Source organism: Lissotriton helveticus, chromosome 2_1 (assembly GCF_964261635.1).
Source record: "Lissotriton helveticus chromosome 2_1, aLisHel1.1, whole genome shotgun sequence".
In the NCBI taxonomy this organism is placed as follows: Eukaryota; Metazoa; Chordata; class Amphibia; order Caudata; family Salamandridae; genus Lissotriton; species Lissotriton helveticus.
Window position 1 is genome coordinate 2,090,275,592 of NC_136059.1, and position 19,060 is coordinate 2,090,294,651.

The window sequence follows — 19,060 nt, forward strand, 5'->3', positions numbered from 1 at the left end:
CATTCAATGATAGAAACACATTATCTAAATCATATATAAAAACCCCTGTCCTTATACAGACCCACCTGCTGAACGTTACAAGAAAGTTACAAATCACCAACGGGTTACGTGACCATATAGAGATAGGTCATAGGCATGGAACTCCAAGCTGACTTGCAATATCCATTTAATGTATGGGAGGGTGGTATTGTGCCAGGAAAATCCTAACCGGCTTTGGATATTTTTCTGGTCGGGGAGCACATACTGTTTACCGCTACCAGGACTCCCCACTCCTTCATCCTACAGAAAGGCCACAGCATACAGTTACCACCTGCATAATTCAGATGCTAATTGTATGTGCTGAACGCCATGTAATCCGGAACTGTGGGTAGTTTTACGACTGGGAAACTGTGTTCTACAAAGTCAAGTATTCTCGATTCAATGGGCATTAACCCATAACTGCATGGTACTAGGGAGGTGTTACTGCATATAATGTAAATTCCACATGCAGAGTTTGCTCCCCCTCAGTTCTGTGAAACTCCTAATCAGACCCCAACAATACTGTTAACAATAGAGTCTGAGGGAGCTGCTTCTGCATATCTAAATGCTCCAATGAAGATAAAACGTACATGCTCAAATAATAGCAGTGTTTTCAAATGCTAGCAGCCTCAAACCTATATGGGAAAAGCCAGAAGACCCATTTAAAACATAGTTTTGAACGCCAAGTAAAGATCAACCTGGCTTTTGCTCAACTTTGGTCTCTGGCCTGCTCTGAGGCTCAATCAAATGACAAGCCACAGCTGACAGAGGACTCCCCTTCCCTTTCCCCTAGCCAATGTTGTTTTGCAGAGAAGAAGAAACACAAACAAGCAACCTTCTCCCAAAAAGTGAGTTCTATATGTAGTCAAAGTTCCGTTTCAAAGCTAGCCATACCACCCTGAAAGCATATGAATCTAATTTCAGAAGGTAAGCAGGATTGCTCTGCTTAGTACTGGGATGGGAGTTTACGTAGCAGATGTATTTTAAACAACTTACTGGACTGCAGCAATTTAGCACTTAAAAGAAAACTATGTAATAGCTACTAAAATGTCTACTGAGGCTACAGATGGGAAAGAGAGGTAATATTTTTGAATTTTATACAGTGAGGAGGACAGTCGGGCTCAGATCTCAAGCTCCCTACGAGGTCAACTTGTGTGATCCATGGCAAATACCTTTTTAATCCATTAATCTTCACTGTTATAATCTTGGGAGCTCCCAGAAGTGATTCCTTTCAAAGAAAGCGATTTTCAAAACCTACTCATGTGTCCATGGATTAATAGACTATGTGATTCCAAGTGTATTCTAATTATTTACTGTTTATATGGAACGAATCAAAATGCATATGTCCCTTGGCAAACTCATGGCAAAGTCCTCAATGCTTTCTTTCATAAATCTTCAAAGTGCTTAAAAAGTATGAAGCTCTGTAAATGCCACTTAAAGCAGTGATGTAATCTGGTGTAAAACTGAAACGCAAAGGTAAACAAATAATTCACTATTTTTACATTTCATAGTGTCGACGTTGTTTTACTTCTCTTTTTTTGTATGATTTATTCGATTACATTTTGGATAGTTCAGCCAGGAGAATGGGAAGCAGAACTACAGGCCTTTGTGAATCGGGTCCTCAACATCCAACTCTTTAGGAGTAAAAGGGCACAGTCCTTTCGATTTGTAGGAATTGTATACAACTGTTCTCTGAATGTTCCCATTTTAGTAGCCCATTCGCAAAGGTGTGTAAGAGTGCATAAAAGAGTACTACAAGTGTACTACTTTACTTACTTCACAATCATATAGGTAAACCTTAAAGGTTATAATAACTTGTTTTCCCAGTGTCTATTTCCAGTTTGCAGTTTAAAACACTCTCAATAACAGTTAATACCGTACCTCAATTGAAATGTACGTAATGTATCGATGATAGGAGCTGAGCGATTATTATCAACGCTCGATATTGAGCTCTGCATTTCTCACTGGGCCATCTGTTCACTGCCCTACATTAACTTATCTGAATTTAAAATAGAGACAGGATGTAATTAAACTACTGTTTTTGTCTGTGCTGGAACCCAGGCACATGTTGAAGACATTTGGTGCAATTAACAATGATGAAGACACAACAATGCACACATCATGGAGCACCTCTTCATATTCTGCTAGCAGATGTGAGAAATACAAATTCCTCATTATGCCACTTACAGGAAACAGCTGTGAGATGAGAGTTATCTGACTGTAGCATTGAAGATGTCAAATTCATTGTTTTTATTGTTAATTATGTTTACATAAACAGAAAATACACATAAGATTAACAAGTTCTGCCAGATTTTCAGCAAAAACACACAATACACAACAGATTCTAAATCCCTTCCAGATAAAAATGCATTAGCAGAGAAATAACACATATAAACTAACAACACAAATGATAATTTTTCTTAAACTTTGACCTGGTAAGTATAATATAACCGACTACGCTAAATTAATAATCCACATCAACATTTACTTATTAAAAAAACAATATGTACGGATTTGGCAGGATTTATTTCATAATTAGTGAGGCATAGGGCTATTCTACGATGTGAACATTAGATTTCATAGCATCCAATGTGATAACGTAGTGGAAAAAGTGGAAAAGCAAGCAAGATGGTGTATGAGGTTATTACAGCACATTAACTTAAACATCCACAAACAGTGGCTTAGTGGCGGCATCAAAATAGCAGTGAAGTGCCTGTGATTGTGTGCATGCGTGTGGTGTTTATAAAATACAAACCTAGCTGAAAGGCAGCAGAGCACACACAAGGTCAAAAGAAAAGACTCAGCCAACGTGTGACAGAAAAGTAGCTTGTAGTGAACCGTTATTGAATCATGATGTAGTGTTCTTCAGTTCTCTCCTAAATGGGAGCTGGGTTGAGGCAGCCATATGGCTAACGGAATATTTTTCTATATTCCCAAGTGCCTAGAAAGAGAAGTCCTGTTGTCTGTATTTTTTTTTATATTTCTTGTATTTGCTGCAGGGGCGCCTAAAGCCCGTCGAGTTGCAAAGCTTTCCGCCACGTTAGGAGGAGTGCTGGTCATTATAGCTTTGTAGATGATGCAGTTGGTTTTCAAGATGGCTGGTCTACCAGGAGGAGCCAGCGTGCTTTTATTATGATGAGGGCGATGTGGTCATACGTCCTCAGGCCCTTAATGAGGCTTGCTGCAGAATGAAGATGCCATTAAAGGGGGCTGGTGTAGAATCTGGGAGGCCATGAACCGGACATTGTCACCTCCCAGATGTGAGAGTATTAGAAGATCTACAGTTGCTTCCTAAAAGGAATTGTTTCACTTTTCTAAGAAGAGAGAGCTGGTACCCGGACATTTTGGTCTTGCAGGCAAAGTGTCCTTTGATTGTGATATTGGGTCAAGGGTAAATTTGAATGACTTGGCATCGGGTGAAAGCTGGAGCTTGAAACTTGTCCTTGTTTTCAGATAAAGTCCCCCTCTTTAATGGGGGTACTGACACACTACTAACAGTCAGGAGAATGTACAAATTGTTGAATAGTAGGCTGAGCTAAAGATGGGGAGGGATAGAGCTTAGGCGGGGTAGATCAGGGACAGGGGCCATGTTGATTCAGGGGTGGAATTGAAAAGGAACATTCCCACGGTTTGGAAAAGCGGACAGTTCAGAGTTGCTGTTAAAGACAAAGTACAACATGAGAAGCACACGTTCACTCAGAATTGAATATACATACCTTTAGTATTGCCCAACTCTATAGTACTTATGTTATATGGGGTCTAACGGCAAGAGCGGTCGTCCTGTAAGCTGGGCAACAGGGTTTGGGTCCTGGGAGGGATGCTCAATATCCTGTGATTCTGTGCAAATCACTTAATCTCTCCATGCTTAACAAAATTAATGTGTCCATCTGTAACACAACTGGTGCTCACAGAAAGCGCCCTGACGCCTTTGGGTCCAGTTCGCGCTATATAAAACTCCACCCTCCCCCCCCACAAAAACCTCAGAAAGCTGAAAAAGGCTGAGTGGATCTGTCACGAGTTGAATTTGTGATCATATGGCCCTATACAGATCCCTACAGTGGGTGAATTAGTCCACTGTGGCACCAGACCCAGCTAATAATTCACAGGTGAAGTCAAGCAAAATACAGATGATACCTTACTCCTGCAGAATAGATAAACTGTCATCCTGCATCAGAGTCCAGCAGTAATACTGAAGAAAAATCCAAACATATTAAGTGCATGCATATATCTAATCAATTTGTACACCGTAGTAAATGAGGTGTTGTGTTAATCTGCAAAAAAAAAACTGCAATTAGTGCTAAACAGTAGTGATTTCAATAAAATGTATCTGCAAGCACTACATTTTTCCACTTTTACCTACTAAATCATTTTGTTTACAAAATAAGTCATCAATGGCCATTTCCTGTTGGGCCCCTCCTGTGACTTTTGAGTGAGAATAGCAGAAGTTGGAGACTGACTTTGTGAGGGATAGTTTCACAAACTTCGGGCCATATTATCACAAATGGCGTTAAAATTATCGCCGCTATAGCGGCAGGAAACTCCAGCTAAAGCGGCGATAATGGCCTTGATAATATGCCCTTGTGAATTCCCATAGAAGCCCAGGTTCAAACCAGAACATGGGCATTATGGGAATTCATAAGGGCATATTATCAAGCCCATTATCGCCGCTTTAGCTGCAGTTTCCTGCCGCTAAAGCAGCAATAATTTTAACGCCGTTCTTGATAATATGGCCTTTCTTTCTTACACCACTTTTTGTGAACACAGATTTGTATGGTTCCTATTACAGTTAGGTGTCCCGATGCTGGTCAGTATCATTAACCTAGAAAGTGTTAACCCTGACTAATGGACTATATAGGAATAAGCACTATGCAGAGAAATAAAAACGGACTGGCCTTTATATGTGTCTACAAAATAAAGACTTGGAAAGGCAAAGTATTCTGTTCTGTGGAAACAAAATAACAATGTTCTAACATGCAAGTAGTTTTCTCCCAGCATGGTGGAGCCATTATGTGATTTCCCTTTTCGGGACTGCTATGTGGACTGCCAAAACATGAGTGATGGTTGTTTCATTTGAAACAAGTCAGGGAGGCAACCACTATGACTTGGTGTCAAGGGACAGCTGTGCCACCAGGTCAGAGGGTTCGACTGGTCGAGCCAGCTGAGCCTCTGAAGCAGAATCCAGCAGCTTCCGACCTCGGCAGGGGAAACAGAAGTTCAGAAGAACAATGCATTCGCCATTCCATGGTAGGTACAATTTTCAACTAAAATGTAAATGCCCCCCATAAGACAGAAGGTGAAACTGTTGAAAGGGCAAACTGCCAGGCTTTATATAACTGTCTCCCCATGTGGAAGAGGTGGGGCGCAGCGGCCAGGGCGACTGACTCCTGAACCCGGGGGCTCGCAGTTCGATTGCCAGCGGCAGATCAGCCCAGCACCATGTGACACTAAGCAAAAGCTTGCCTAATCTTCCCGACGGCCCCAACACCTTGACACCTTCGGGTAATTGTTTGCGCTTTACAAATACTGGACATTTACATTTATATCGCAGTCAGCCTGAAAAGGTGCCTAGGGCTCAGTCTGCCGCACCCATCTGACAAACATTGGATTTGCATTTCTCTATTATTTCCTATGTTTATGTCAATCAAATGCAGAAGGATAAAAAATTAGAGTTAGCCAAATATTTCAACACTGAGCTACATTACTGGCTGGCCTTCCTTACCACTTGGTAAACTAACTCACTAGTTTAAGGCACATTATTCAGAGCACTGTGTATTCTATAAGTGCCAGGTTTTAATACAGGTAAATAGCTTCAGTAGGCAATTCGTCTGTTGCAGAGCACCATGAGGGAACATTAAAGAAATAATTAATTTTCCCTCAACGTCATCTGTCGAAATCCCCCCTCACCCGGCTTACCACCACACCGCTCTTACCTGCATGGGCCGCAGCTACAGAGGGCTCTAGCTGGGTGAGGCTTTTGTTCAGAGGAAGGTATGGTGGAGGGTTGGGTAAAGGGACTTTCCCGGGAAGTAATATTAACTGAGCAATGGTTGTTGCAAGGGCTGGGCTGTGACAAATGATGTGGGGTCTTTGATGAGAGATGCTACTGAGCAGTAATAGTACATTAATGCCCTCACAGAAGAAGTATTTATTTGCTGCTGCACCCTACACTTTGATTCTTTTTTACACATGATTTGTAATTTATAATGCCTCTAGACATTTTCAAATGAGTAGCACTAGGATTATTTATTACCTGCCATAAGTGCCTAGTTTTCTGTGACTATCCCTTTCCACTAGTATTTTTTAATTTGGAAGTCTGACTATTGTTGTCCTCCCATTTTTTTTTATTTTATTTGGACAGTGTACTACTAAACCAGCCTTGACTTCTGATGGTAACTTGGGGACAAGGGTCGTTCTGTCAAGACATTTGACCAATACCATGCAGACTGACACTGAAACAACAGTTTTTGATGGAGTATTGGCTGTTGTTGCTCGTGCATTCTTGTAATTTGCATCAGCAGGGGTTACTTTCGTCAGGTCTTGCAATTTACATTAAAGAATTTTCACTAAAGAATCACTTTTAACTGAGTAATACACTCTGCACCTTCAGCTTTGAATGTTATACACCTTCGACATACATGTTCTGATTCTCTTGATGTAAAAAATAGCGAATCCATAATTGTGTTCCTCAAATTTAACAACGCTAGCCGTCAAAGCGTTTCAGTGGATGTTGCGGGATGGCTCCACCTTCTTCAGGACAACAAAAATGTTTCCCTCCTAATCATTTATACAGTGATTGCCAATGTTTTCACTGAGATGAAGCAATAAAAGCTTCACTCTGGTCGATGATAAGGCTTGAAATAAAACCTTAGTCCTCGATTGTGGGCTAAACCATACTCACAACGACCATAAACAATGCATAAGGATGCTCAAAAGCCTTCCAATCGAATATATGTGGAGAATTCCTCCTCTGTGGGCTTCAATAGGGTCACATAAAACATAAGGAATGTGAGGGGAGACTTAAACACCTTGTGGTAGTATCCGTTCTGGGCTGAAGAAACCTTCAAACTGTCTGTCCCCGTCTACAGAGGCACCAACGCTCTCCTTATTACGACCTTCGACCCGTCACAGAACAACATTTTGCAAACAAGAACATCAATCTAGAACATGCTATATTTATTTCTGATATATATTTTAAAGAATTACAGCACCTAGTAGGGAACGTGAATATGAGCTGTTTGTTTACTAACCGAAAACAAAATATTCACTAATCACTTTTTTTAACAACTTTGCTGGGATATCAATCAAATTATTTTAATAGGTCATGTGTATATGAATATCAGAATGTGTTCTTATATGCTTTCTAAACATCATTACTGTTGTTGCCCAGCAATCACAGACTACAAATTATAGCAAAGGGAAGAGAGCAGAACAATAAAAATACAAATTCAAAGTTTTAAATGTGCTACCTTGGCCAAAACTGTCAGTATCCTTCAAGTTTACAACAATGCCTCTGTAATCTGTGATATAACAATGTGAACATTTTTACTCACCCATTTCATTGCAATGTGTGCAGCACCCTGGTTTAACATATGCTTGCATTTTGAATTGACAATATTTTCTAATTTTGAAAAGAAAGGAAACCTTCATTTGTGAATAGTGTAAGAAAAAGTGTGTCAGTGTAAAAAAATGACAAACACATTTAGAATGGAATTGAATTTTATGGGGCATTAACCTTTCATGAACACAGGAATATTTTCTTTAAATGTAGGAAAATCTATGCATATTTTGAAGCAAGTGTTGTGTTAGCATTGCTAAGAAAGCCAAGGTAATAGGTGTTGTTGTAGCAGACTATGGCAACCATAATGTTGTCTGACAGAAATGTTGAATTCTAAGTAGTGTTTCTAAAATAATATCCTCAGTGGAGGATTGGCGAAATAGTAACACACATTTTAATAATTTTAAAGCCAAAACTGATTTTGTTAGTAAAATATTTTCAGTTTTATTCATTCTGTGATTACACAAACGAAGCCATAACTTTTCACACTAAATAAGGCCTGGGCATAATATTTTTTATGGATTGTTTGGAAAAGCAGAGGCAATATTATTTATTAGGAAAAGCTTTATTCATGTGCAGTTACTCTGATTTCTCGCTTTAGTTTGTCTTCTATTTTAAGCTGTGTTTATTTTTTATAATGAGAGGAAATGCTGGAATCCAGAATTGTAGCCCACTACATAAATACCAGAACGGAGTGGAAATCGTATAGAAAACAGTCAAGCCACTTTGAGAAAACAGCCAGCCATGTGTTATTGCCTCAGATAAAACCATACCATACATCTAGTAGAAGCTTTGCTTTAAGAAAAAAAGTTAACTAAAATACAAGATTATCATACGCTTACACCATCTAAGATCTGTTTTAACTAAAAATCAAAATAAAATTGACTAAAGCAGATTCTTGGCTCATACCTTGTGATGCCATATCAATCCGATTGCATACTGCCAGCATGCCTTCACAGCTGATAATGCCATAAGATTTGAATAAGGTTGGTTGATAGCATGCAGAGCAGGTACTTGTGTGCACTATAGCATAAAATAGCGAGTTGCTTACATCCCTCTGATTTTGCAGTCACATAGTCCATCTGAATTCTTTTGGTCTGTGCCTGTACATGTAGGACCTCAAGTCTGAACTTTAGATACTCGGAACACCAAATTTTAAGTGAAATTGTATCCAGATGAGTACTAGATTTTGCAATAACAATGGGCCGCCTGTCAATTGGAACTTCCTAGGATCTTTCATATCCATAATAATATACAGCGATTTCAAATACAAATCTGAAGAGGCAATCACATGAAGTGTGGCCCAAAAAAAAACCTGTCATAGATCACAACTTGCATTCCAAATTTGAGCCTTAAAGTCATTAAATAGAGTCTCGATCCTCAACTCAAGAGTTCTTTGATAAACCTGGGAGAAAGTGGCTTGTTAGCAGAGACAGATTAGTGTCCACCACAAGTAATAAAGTCACCATCTTTTTAGTGCCAGCCAAAGATTTCAATAATTTAAACCTGCGTTCAACACCTGGTATCTATGGCACAAAGCGGACAGGCTTAACTTAACAAGAATGTGTAATGCATTTACAAGTATCGAAACAATTAAAAAGTCAAAACTCACTACAATAAAAAGCCCAAAATCAAAAAGATCCAATAAGGGTAAACAAAGATAAGAATTTCCAAAGGTTTAGGTGAACAGAACACAGAAAAAAAGAAAGTACCAATGATAGTAATGGTCTACATAGACCAAGTCAGGGTGATAGCAATGGAGCCTTACTTGGATACATTAAGTAGACTAGTCCCAGTGAAAGTTTGTAAGTCAAAAGTTTGAAAACGTTCCTAAATCCCATGACTGTGGAGGAAAAGGTCCAGACCTTCCTTTAGTGTCCAAACAAGCAGGACTATACTTCAAAGGCCCCAAAGACTTCAAGAGATGCACTTGGAGACTCATAGAGTCAGGTATAGGCCAAGGGCAGGGTCCAGTTCATATCCAGTTGCTATCCAGCTGAGCACTTTAGGATAAGTCCTGATGCAGCTTGCTGTATCCCTGTTGTCGAACTGGAAGGAGGCAAGCCAACTGACTCTTGTAGTCCACATCTTTGTCCTAGGTAGATGCTGGAGAAGGGCGAGCACTTCAGGTTTGTTCATAGGTCTCAAACAGCAGATGCAGTCCTTCTTCTGTTCTTCAACACCTCATTCACACCATATACAGTCGTAATGCAAAAAGGGCTATTTTATCAGGCCTCACTGCAAGGTAAAACTGCAGCAGTCAGGGTACAATTGTAGGCACTGATTAGCAGTGCCCCAATGTGCAGAGTCTAGAAACCAGCAGTAAACGTCAGCAAAGAATAGAGGTGACCACAAAAACAGCACATTTTTTCACAAAACAGAGGTTACAGCTGCAACTGTCTTCATCCAGTACTCTTTTAGGATGGCATTTAGTGCATCCTTTTTGATGGAACTACAAGACTCTTTTTAAAAGCATACCCTTTACAGTGTTGTTCATTTCAATTTAGCTCTAGGGATCATACTCATAAGTTCCGTCTTGAGAGCATTAATGTTGATCCTCTTGTTGGAACAGTAAGATGCAAAACCCTTTAATAAGTAGTTAAGAATGACAGGATGTGTGTTTGTCGTGCTCATTTGGGTGAAACCTAGCCAAAAAGCAGCAGAGTGCTATCCACGTTCAATAGCTGTGTGTTGCCACAAGAAAAGGAAGAATCACAATTGTTGCCCTCCCAACTTAGGCTTTGATGTAAGTAGAACTGATGATCTGACACGTTGCTGGTTGGCATATAGTAGATTTATTGCAGCACAGAAATAAACAGGTCTGTCACCCATCTGGCCAAGGCTCTAACTGCCACTCCATAGAACACACAGAGGCATCATAGGCAGAACCCACAGACAATCTAGAAGACTAACATGGAAGAAAGGCTAAGCACTATACAACATATCTCCCCCCTTAGACAACAAAAGAAAATAAAACAAAAATACAAGAAACAAAAGAACAAAAAGACCCTCAATGAATGTAATCATCTAAGTAAACTGGAGGGCGACGGGAGCGAGGACTCCTCAGACTAATTCCTGAATGAGCAGAATGAGTAGGAACAGAATCAAGGGTAGAAGCTCCATTTTCACAAAAAGAAGAGGAAGCATCACCACTACCCACCTCCCCCCGTACAGCAGACGGAAAAGAAACATTAGAATCACACTGAGAAGATAACATGTATCCATTACAGTTCTTGTCATAGGCACTGGAAGAATCCCCCCGAGAAACAACTCCACGCTTTTGATAAAGCGCCACCCTCCTGTAATTCCACTTTTCCCCATTATCAAGAAGCACAAAATGGGTAAAAGCTTTCTTAACACCAAAAGGACCTCTAAATTTGGTAAGACCTTTAGCACACCGACCAGGCTTAACCTTGACAAGATCACCCACTGAGATTGGTAAAGAAGCTAAATCAGGTGAAAAAGATTGATTATCAAAACCTCTTAACCACGCAGGAGTCAACCTCGAAACAGGAGGACGACCTCGCATCAACTCGAAAGGAGACTTTTCTCCCTGTTTGTGAGGAGTTGAGCGATATGCCCACACAAGCTCCTGAACACTCTCATTCGAAAAACACCCACTCGCAACAAACCTCTGGATCACACCTTTCACTAAACGATTCACTCTCTCACACAAACCATTGCTCTCTGGATTGTAAAGACACGTGCGATGATGAGCAATACCACACTCACGCATAAAGGAAGCCATTTTTGCAGAAGTTAATTGAGTGCCATTGTCAGTAATCAGCACAGACGGGAAACCTTCATCTACAAAGACAGCTTTTAGAAAACTAATAGTAGAATCGGTGTTGATCTCTCTCATGAAGCGAACAGTTAACCACTTAGTAAAACAATCAATGACAACAACGGCAAAACGTTGATTAGAGGGTAATTCATTCATTGGACCGATGAAGTCTAAGCAGATACTGTGCCAAGGCAAATCCTTAAAAGAAATACTTCCAATCGAAGGAGAACCCACAACTTTCAGACGTTTCTCTCCTTCCTTACAAAAACTACACTTAACCACACAATCTACAGCATCAGAGTCAATTGAAGGCCACCAGAAATTCTCCTTCACACGTCATTGGGTGAGGGTCTGCCCCAAATGACCCTCGTGAGCTAGATTAAGGATCCTACCTCTCAGAGAACTAGGAGGAACAAAACGATCACCTCTCATCAACACATTCTTACCATACAGAGACAACTCACTCAAAACCCTAAGAAAGGGCCTAACCGGAGGCTCAACAGTACTCTCCCTTCTCGCCCCTTTAATAACAAGATCAACAACAGCTTTTAGGACAGTATCCTCCTCCATGCCTTTTGACCACTCCTCAGCTGAAAAGGAACTCTCCCCCAAGAATAAAACATCTTGTAAGGAAGCAACCGCAGCATCATCCCGCACGTCATCCAAAGAATCTTGCTCTTTAATAGACCGCACAGGAAGACGAGATAAACAATCCGCCTGAATATTCCTCCAACCATGTACAAACTCTACTTCAAATTGATAGTCCTGTAAACGAGATGCTAACCTGGCCAACCTGGGTGACCCTTTCCCCGTTCCACCAGGTGCCAAAACATTGAGCAGAGGCTTGTGATCAGTACGGAGGATAAATCGCGAACCCCACAAATAAGTTCTAAAATAATTTGCACCCCACGCAGCCGCAAGAGCCTCCCGTTCAATCACAGAATAGTTTGACTCAGATACAGTCAACGGTCTAGACGCAAAAGCAATGGTTTTCTCCACACCAGCATGTTTTTGGAGAAGAACCGCACCAAGACCAATCCCACTCGCATCCACCATCAGAATAGAGGAGTGCTTAGTATCAAACGGAGTAAGTACATTCGCAGATTTGAGTTCAGCCTTAATCCCATTAAAACAAGAATCTTGTTCACTAGACCACAGAAACTTGACCCCCTTTTTTAATAAACACCTCAAGGGAGCAGTTTTCGATGAAAAATCCCTCACAAACTTAGCATAGAACTCAATTAGTCCCATAAGGGACCTGAGCTGCTCCTTGTCAGCTGGAGGAGGAGCTAATTCAATAGCCTCCAACAAGTTTTTCTTCGGTTTAACGCCATCAGCAGAGAGGCAAACACCCAAGTATTCAATTTCTTTAACTAAAAACGCACACTTCTCTCGCCGCAAAGTGAGTCCAGCATCAACCACCCTGCGCAAAACACTTTGTAAGACATTGTTGTGCTCTTCCAGTGAATCACCAAAAATCAGGATATCATCCTGAAAGAATATTACTTTGTCTAAACCCTTAAACACTTCCGTAACCATTCTCTGGAACACACTTGCAGCTGAAATCAGCCCAAACGGTAATCTTGTGAATTGGAATGTCCCTTCACCAGTAATGAAGGCTGTCAGATGTTTTGAACTTTCATCCAGACGAATCTGGTGATATGCATGTTTCAAATCCAACTTGCTGAAAGATTTCGCCCCCTTGAGTGTGGAAACGAACTCACTAATATTTGGCAACGGAAACACATCAGCCACCACACACTTGTTCAAAGAACGCAGATCCACACAGAGCCTAATTTTATTATCAGGTTTCTGCGAAATTACTACAGGGGAAATCCACGGAGAAGCTTCCACAGGCTCAATAATGCCCCCTTGTAGCATTTCCTCCAGAACAGATTTTACTTCTTTTCGCAAAGCAAAAGGCACTCTTCTAGCCTTGTGCTGAATAGGAATACTGCCCTCTTTCAACACAATTCTATGCGAATACCCCTGCAATTCGCCTAATTGTTTCCTGAAAACATGATTGTGACTGGTAAGTATATCATCCACAGTAAAATTGTCTACAACCAAAACAGGTTCATCCGCTCTTGGATTTACAACAATGTGTAGATCATATTGGTGTGAACGTCCCAAAATGGCGGGGCCATCTACAGACACATATACTTTACCCCAAGTGGACCTGTTTTTAAAGACAATTTTCCCTTCAAAGTATCCAAGGAGGTCAATTTTTTCACCTTGGTAACCAGAGGGAAAAATGTCACAGACCTCTAGACATCTGTCACCCCACACATCCTTCAACAAAGATGCAGGGATGATGGTCCACTTTGAACCAGTGTCAACCATCAGATTGACACACTTGTCATCAATCACAAAATCAGCTTTAGGAATCCGCTCTCTTTTCTCAAGGCAGGAACATACTGAGTCACACAAAACAAGAATTTTGTTCACATCTCGTTTTAGCTCTCCATACTCATTCACAACAGTAACTTTTGGGTTATTCTTGTTTTTGCACATCTTGGCAAAATGACCTAATTTGCCACACCGTAAGCACTCTTTATTATTCGCAAAGCAAAACTTTGCTTCAGACGCATGCGAATAACTACCACACCTGGAACACATCTTTGACTGTGACTTGCTAAAGGGCTGTTGAGAAATATTTTTCTTCTGCAGAACATAACCCTTTTTCCTCACAATAGCAATAGCAGCCGCTTCACTATCACTATTGTCGCTATTAAAAACCTTTTGTGAGACCTCTGCAATCTTTGGGTCTAAGCCACTCCTTTGCAGTTCTTTCATACATTTCTCACTCTCCTCAACTACCTTAGCTAACTCAATCGCCACTTTTAAAGTGGGGTTTTTAGCCGCCCACAAACGTTCTTGTATTTTGCGATTATTAGCTTGTTCAATAAGTTGATCCCTAATGAGTTCATCTGCCATTTGCCCAAAGTTACACTTCACAGATAACTCACGCAGATGCGCAACAAAATCGTCAATACTCTCAGCCTCAAGTTGCTTGTTCTTGTAAAATTTTTATCTTTGCAGAACCAGATTCTCTTCCTTCCCAAATCTAGTCTCAAGTCTTGTAACAGCCTCCTTAAATTCATCTAAAGGCTGTGTACCAGAGGGTAAAACCTGCGGTAAAAATTTAAACAAACGCTGTCCCTCCTTTCCTAAAGTTGTCATCAGAAGAGCTTTTTTTCTTTTAGGTGAAAAGTCTTCTCCATCCAAAGCCTCTATATAATTGTTGAACATTACGATCCAATCCTCCCAGGCAGTGGATGGATTACCAGGTTCACTTAGAAACTGCGGAGGAAGAGCAACGTTGACAGGCTGTGCCATAATCACAATTGTATTAAGTACCAATGCTGGAGTGAAAGAAAATGATTGCGCAGTTTTAAATTGAATAAGACGTTTATTGCGCAGTTTTGAACTGAATAATACATTTCTCTCACTTGAACAGTTCGGCAACTGAGCACAGTAGCAATGTACAGGCAGGTTTAGCACTTGCAGCAGAGTAAATACAGGTTAGCGCTAGCAGCAAAGTACAAACAAGTTTCTGATAAAGCGCTAAATTTTCCCTTTGCAGTGATGAATAAAAGGTAAATATTCCAAAATCAGCGTTAATTAAAGCGCGCGCTTACTTGTTCATACTCTTTAAAACTGAGTTAGACTAAGTCATTGCCGAGACGCGTCTTTTGAACACGACTCCTGAAAGCCGATATACTTTCTGCAAAATGGCCGTCAACGTCAGACGTCACTCAGGTCACACGTCTGACCTCACGCCTACGACGCTTCCACATACACCAGAAATCTGCTTGTCTGGTAGCTAGGCAACTGCGTCATTTGTAAGACTTCCTCCGTTACCCAGGAGATGAAAGAGTCGACAAACTCACCGCTACAGAAACGATCTGTGGCTGACGTCACTTCCCTGAGCCAACGGCAACACCGAGAAGGAAAGAAATGGTCAAAATTCAGCTGTGGTTTTTTTTTTTCTGGGTGCCGCTCGACATAAAAACAGCAGGAAGTCTCTCGCTGTAAATGCTTGTCACGCCGGATTCGCTGGGGAAACAGAACACTGCTTTTCTGTTAAATTTGACGCCGCTGCAGTTCCCAAGTCTTAAATGATGGCCAGAAACATCCACAAACCAAGTCGCCAAATGATGTAAGTAGAACTGATGATCTGGCACGTTGCTGGTTGGCATATAGTAGATTTATTGCAGCACAGAAATAAACAGGTCTGTCACCCATCTGGCCAAGGCTCTAACTGCCACTCCATAGAACACACAGAGGCATCATAGGCAGAACCCACAGACAATCTAGAAGACTAACATGGAAGAAAGGCTAAGCACTATACAACAGGCTTATCTAGAATCATATTGAAAAGATAACTGCAACATCATTTATAAACAAGCTAAATACTAAAGCGGCCACTACACAGACCTTAAATACCCTAGCATCTATTGAAGTACGTCCAGTGTACTCCCCTGTGTTAACCATAGCTGTCCTTGTTAGACATCTGTTGTCTAGGGTCGCAAGCAGCCAATGTGTGCTGATTCAGTGCCATTTTCCTGAACAAAGAGGTTTTTAGCTGTACATATTGTGCATGAATGCAAAATAATCTTACAGTCTACAATATAGTGACCAAGCATTTCCTGAAATCAGTCTAAATCAAACTCAGTATACCATTACTTTTAACCCAGTCTTTCAATTGTTCGAGCACCCACGATATCCAACAGTGAAATCAGTTGATAATTTGAGGAATCTAAATGACTACTTTTCTTGTGTAGCAGGGTAATTATCGAGGAGATCTAAAAGTGATAAGTAATGAATTACAAAATGTGCACAGGAGACGGGCCTGTAGATGCACATCCACAGTAAAGATTTGCTGGGACTTGACCCAGAGTCTTGTTAGCTTTACTGTCAGTAAGGATAACAGCTGTTTTCTTATTGATTGAAAATGCAATGTCCTAATAATAGGTGCCATTTCACCTTATCCCAGTAGTTGTAATGTCATCCGCTGTAACATCTAATCCTAAAATATTAGAAATGAAATGCATTTTTCTGGTCGAACTACCATCCTTTCTTCAAAGCTGTGTATAAAACTCTGAGCTGCCTCGGCCACTCATTGGCACCAACTCTAAGCCACTGTGCTTACCTTTGTAAACCAGGTGAACAATTCCCAAATTATGCCACAGTCTTTTTCATAGAAGGCTGTTTTTAAGTCTTCCAGGACATATTACGTGCCTGATTTTTATGCTCTAAAAATTTCTTTTACACTTTTCTAAACATTTTCAAGACTTGATCACGTTCTGGAATAGTATGTTAAGTTCTCAGCACTCTGCTTTAGTCATACTTCTTGAAAGCACATTCTCTGCCACTGCATTTGAACCTGCTTTTGTTATTGTTTCACTATCAAAATGAATGTTTATACATTCAATTTATTGATTTGTTTGAAATTGTGCCAATAAGGCAGAACAAGTATTAAAAAACTTGCATACATATACTTAATCGTTTTACACATTTATTAAATTCACATTACGTATATAATCGTCTTCCAATCCCTAAAACTCCTTAACATTAATTACATTGTGTAGACCATTCTTCACCTACTAATAAAAACACATACTTCTCTGACAGAAAGTTTAATTTTAAAAAGTTAGCATAAATCACTGTCTGTGTTAAGGACTGTTAAAAATGGCGGCTCGAATTGGGAGAGGTATGCACCCTTTTCAAAGTGGGGACTCTTGCTTCTAGTCAGGGCAAGGGAGTTACACACTTTATATAACCCTTACTTACCCCCTTGGTAGCTTGGCACTAGCAGACAGGCTTATCCGAAAGGCAATGTGTAAAGTGTTTGTACTCAAAATACACAGTAACACAGTGAAAACACCACATATGGACACCACAGCAGTTTAGAAAGATAAAGTATCTTTATCTAAGTCAAACAAGACCAAAACGACAAAAATCCAACATACATTTATCAAATTATGACTTTAGAGCAGTTATTTCAAAAATAGGACTTGTGGAAATGTAAATAACTTCACCTTGGGCTATTACAACGTAGTGACAGGCATAAATCCAAGGTATGGTGCCAAACGTGTGGTGCGCGGCATCTGCATGGAGTCATATGAACCCTCAACCAACAGTACCTTTGAAATGAAGTCTATGAATGATGCATGTCATCATGGGGGTGAGGTGTAGTTGCTGAGATCGAGGCTGGTTCCCTAGTGGTCAGAGGGGAGACTAGACGTCATGTCTGTGAGGCGGTGATGTGTCAAATCCAGACCAGGGAAAGTCAGAGGCGTCGGTGGTGAGTTGTCGATTCCAGTGATGCGAAGTCGAACAGTTTGTGAAGTAACAATCATTGGTTATCGGTTCTGTAATAACAGGATACTGGCACAAGGGATGACGGTTACTGCATCTGTGCGAGTGCAGGCAACAGGAAAGCCAATAATTGCAGGCTTTGACAGGCATCGAAGGGTATCGGAGCTGTGGTGCAGGTGGGGCAATACATTGTGCACTTCTCGAACAGTGCCCCAGCATTGTTGCATATCGTGGCATTACTGGCGGCAAGGCTGATGGCATCGGAGTTGTTTTTCATGCTTTGGATCACTAACCACACAATTCTCAGGGCCCAGGAACTCGAATTGGCGCCACTTCGAATGCATGAGTCCACACAGGAGTTCAGGTGCTGGTCAGTGGGTTGCAGGTGAAGTCTTTGTGTCCCTTAGACTTCAGAACAGGAGCCAAGCAGACACAGGCCTTTGGAGATTCTTCTTCAAGCAGGTTCACAGCAAAGTTTCAGTGTTTGTCCTCTCCTTGGCAGAAGTGGCAACTGCAGGCAAACCCAGCAAAGCACACACAGCAAAGGGGCAGTACTCCGCCTTACAGCTCTCCAGCTCTTCTCCATGGCAACGGTTCATCTTGAGTTCAGAAGTGATCTAATTCTCTGGAGTTTAAGGTCTACTACGTATACCCATTCTCTATTTGTTCTCATTGTGGCAAGGGTCTCTGAGCCCAATCCAAACCAGTTCTGTCCTGTCTGGTGCAGCATCACTACAGGAAGTCGAGATAGCATTGTGCAGAGGAGACACTGCATATTCAGTTGCTAGTAAAACTCTTACCACCACTATAGATGCAGCCAAGGCCTATTCGGTTCAGCTCTGAGTCACCCAGGAAAGGTAGGTCACAGCTCAACCCTCTTTGTGGCTATCTACAGGGAATGCACAACCCCAGCCCCTGTCACTCCAAAACCAGACAGTCAATACACAAAGTAGCAGAGGCACACAGACTGTTTAATTAGAAAATGCCTACTTTTTAAAGTGGCATTTTCAAACATCTAATTTTAAAGCCTCTCCCTAAAAAGATGTGTTATTAAATTCTTAGTTCAGAGACCCTAAACTCCACTTCTCTGTCTTGTCTCAATAGAAAGTTATAATTGTAAGATCTTACAAAGCAGCTCCCTGGTTAGCCTATTGGACAGATAGCATGTTCAATAGTGAAAAACGAAATTGGCAATATTTTCCTATCAGGACATGTAAAACACACCAGCCCATGTCCTACCTTTTACCTTTCTACCGACTGCACAATGCTCATGGGAAACCTTGAACCTATCCGAGGGGTGCCTTACATGTAACAAAAAGTAAGGGTAGGACTTGGCAAGTGGGTGCCCATTGCCAGGTTGACACAGCAGTTTAAAAGTG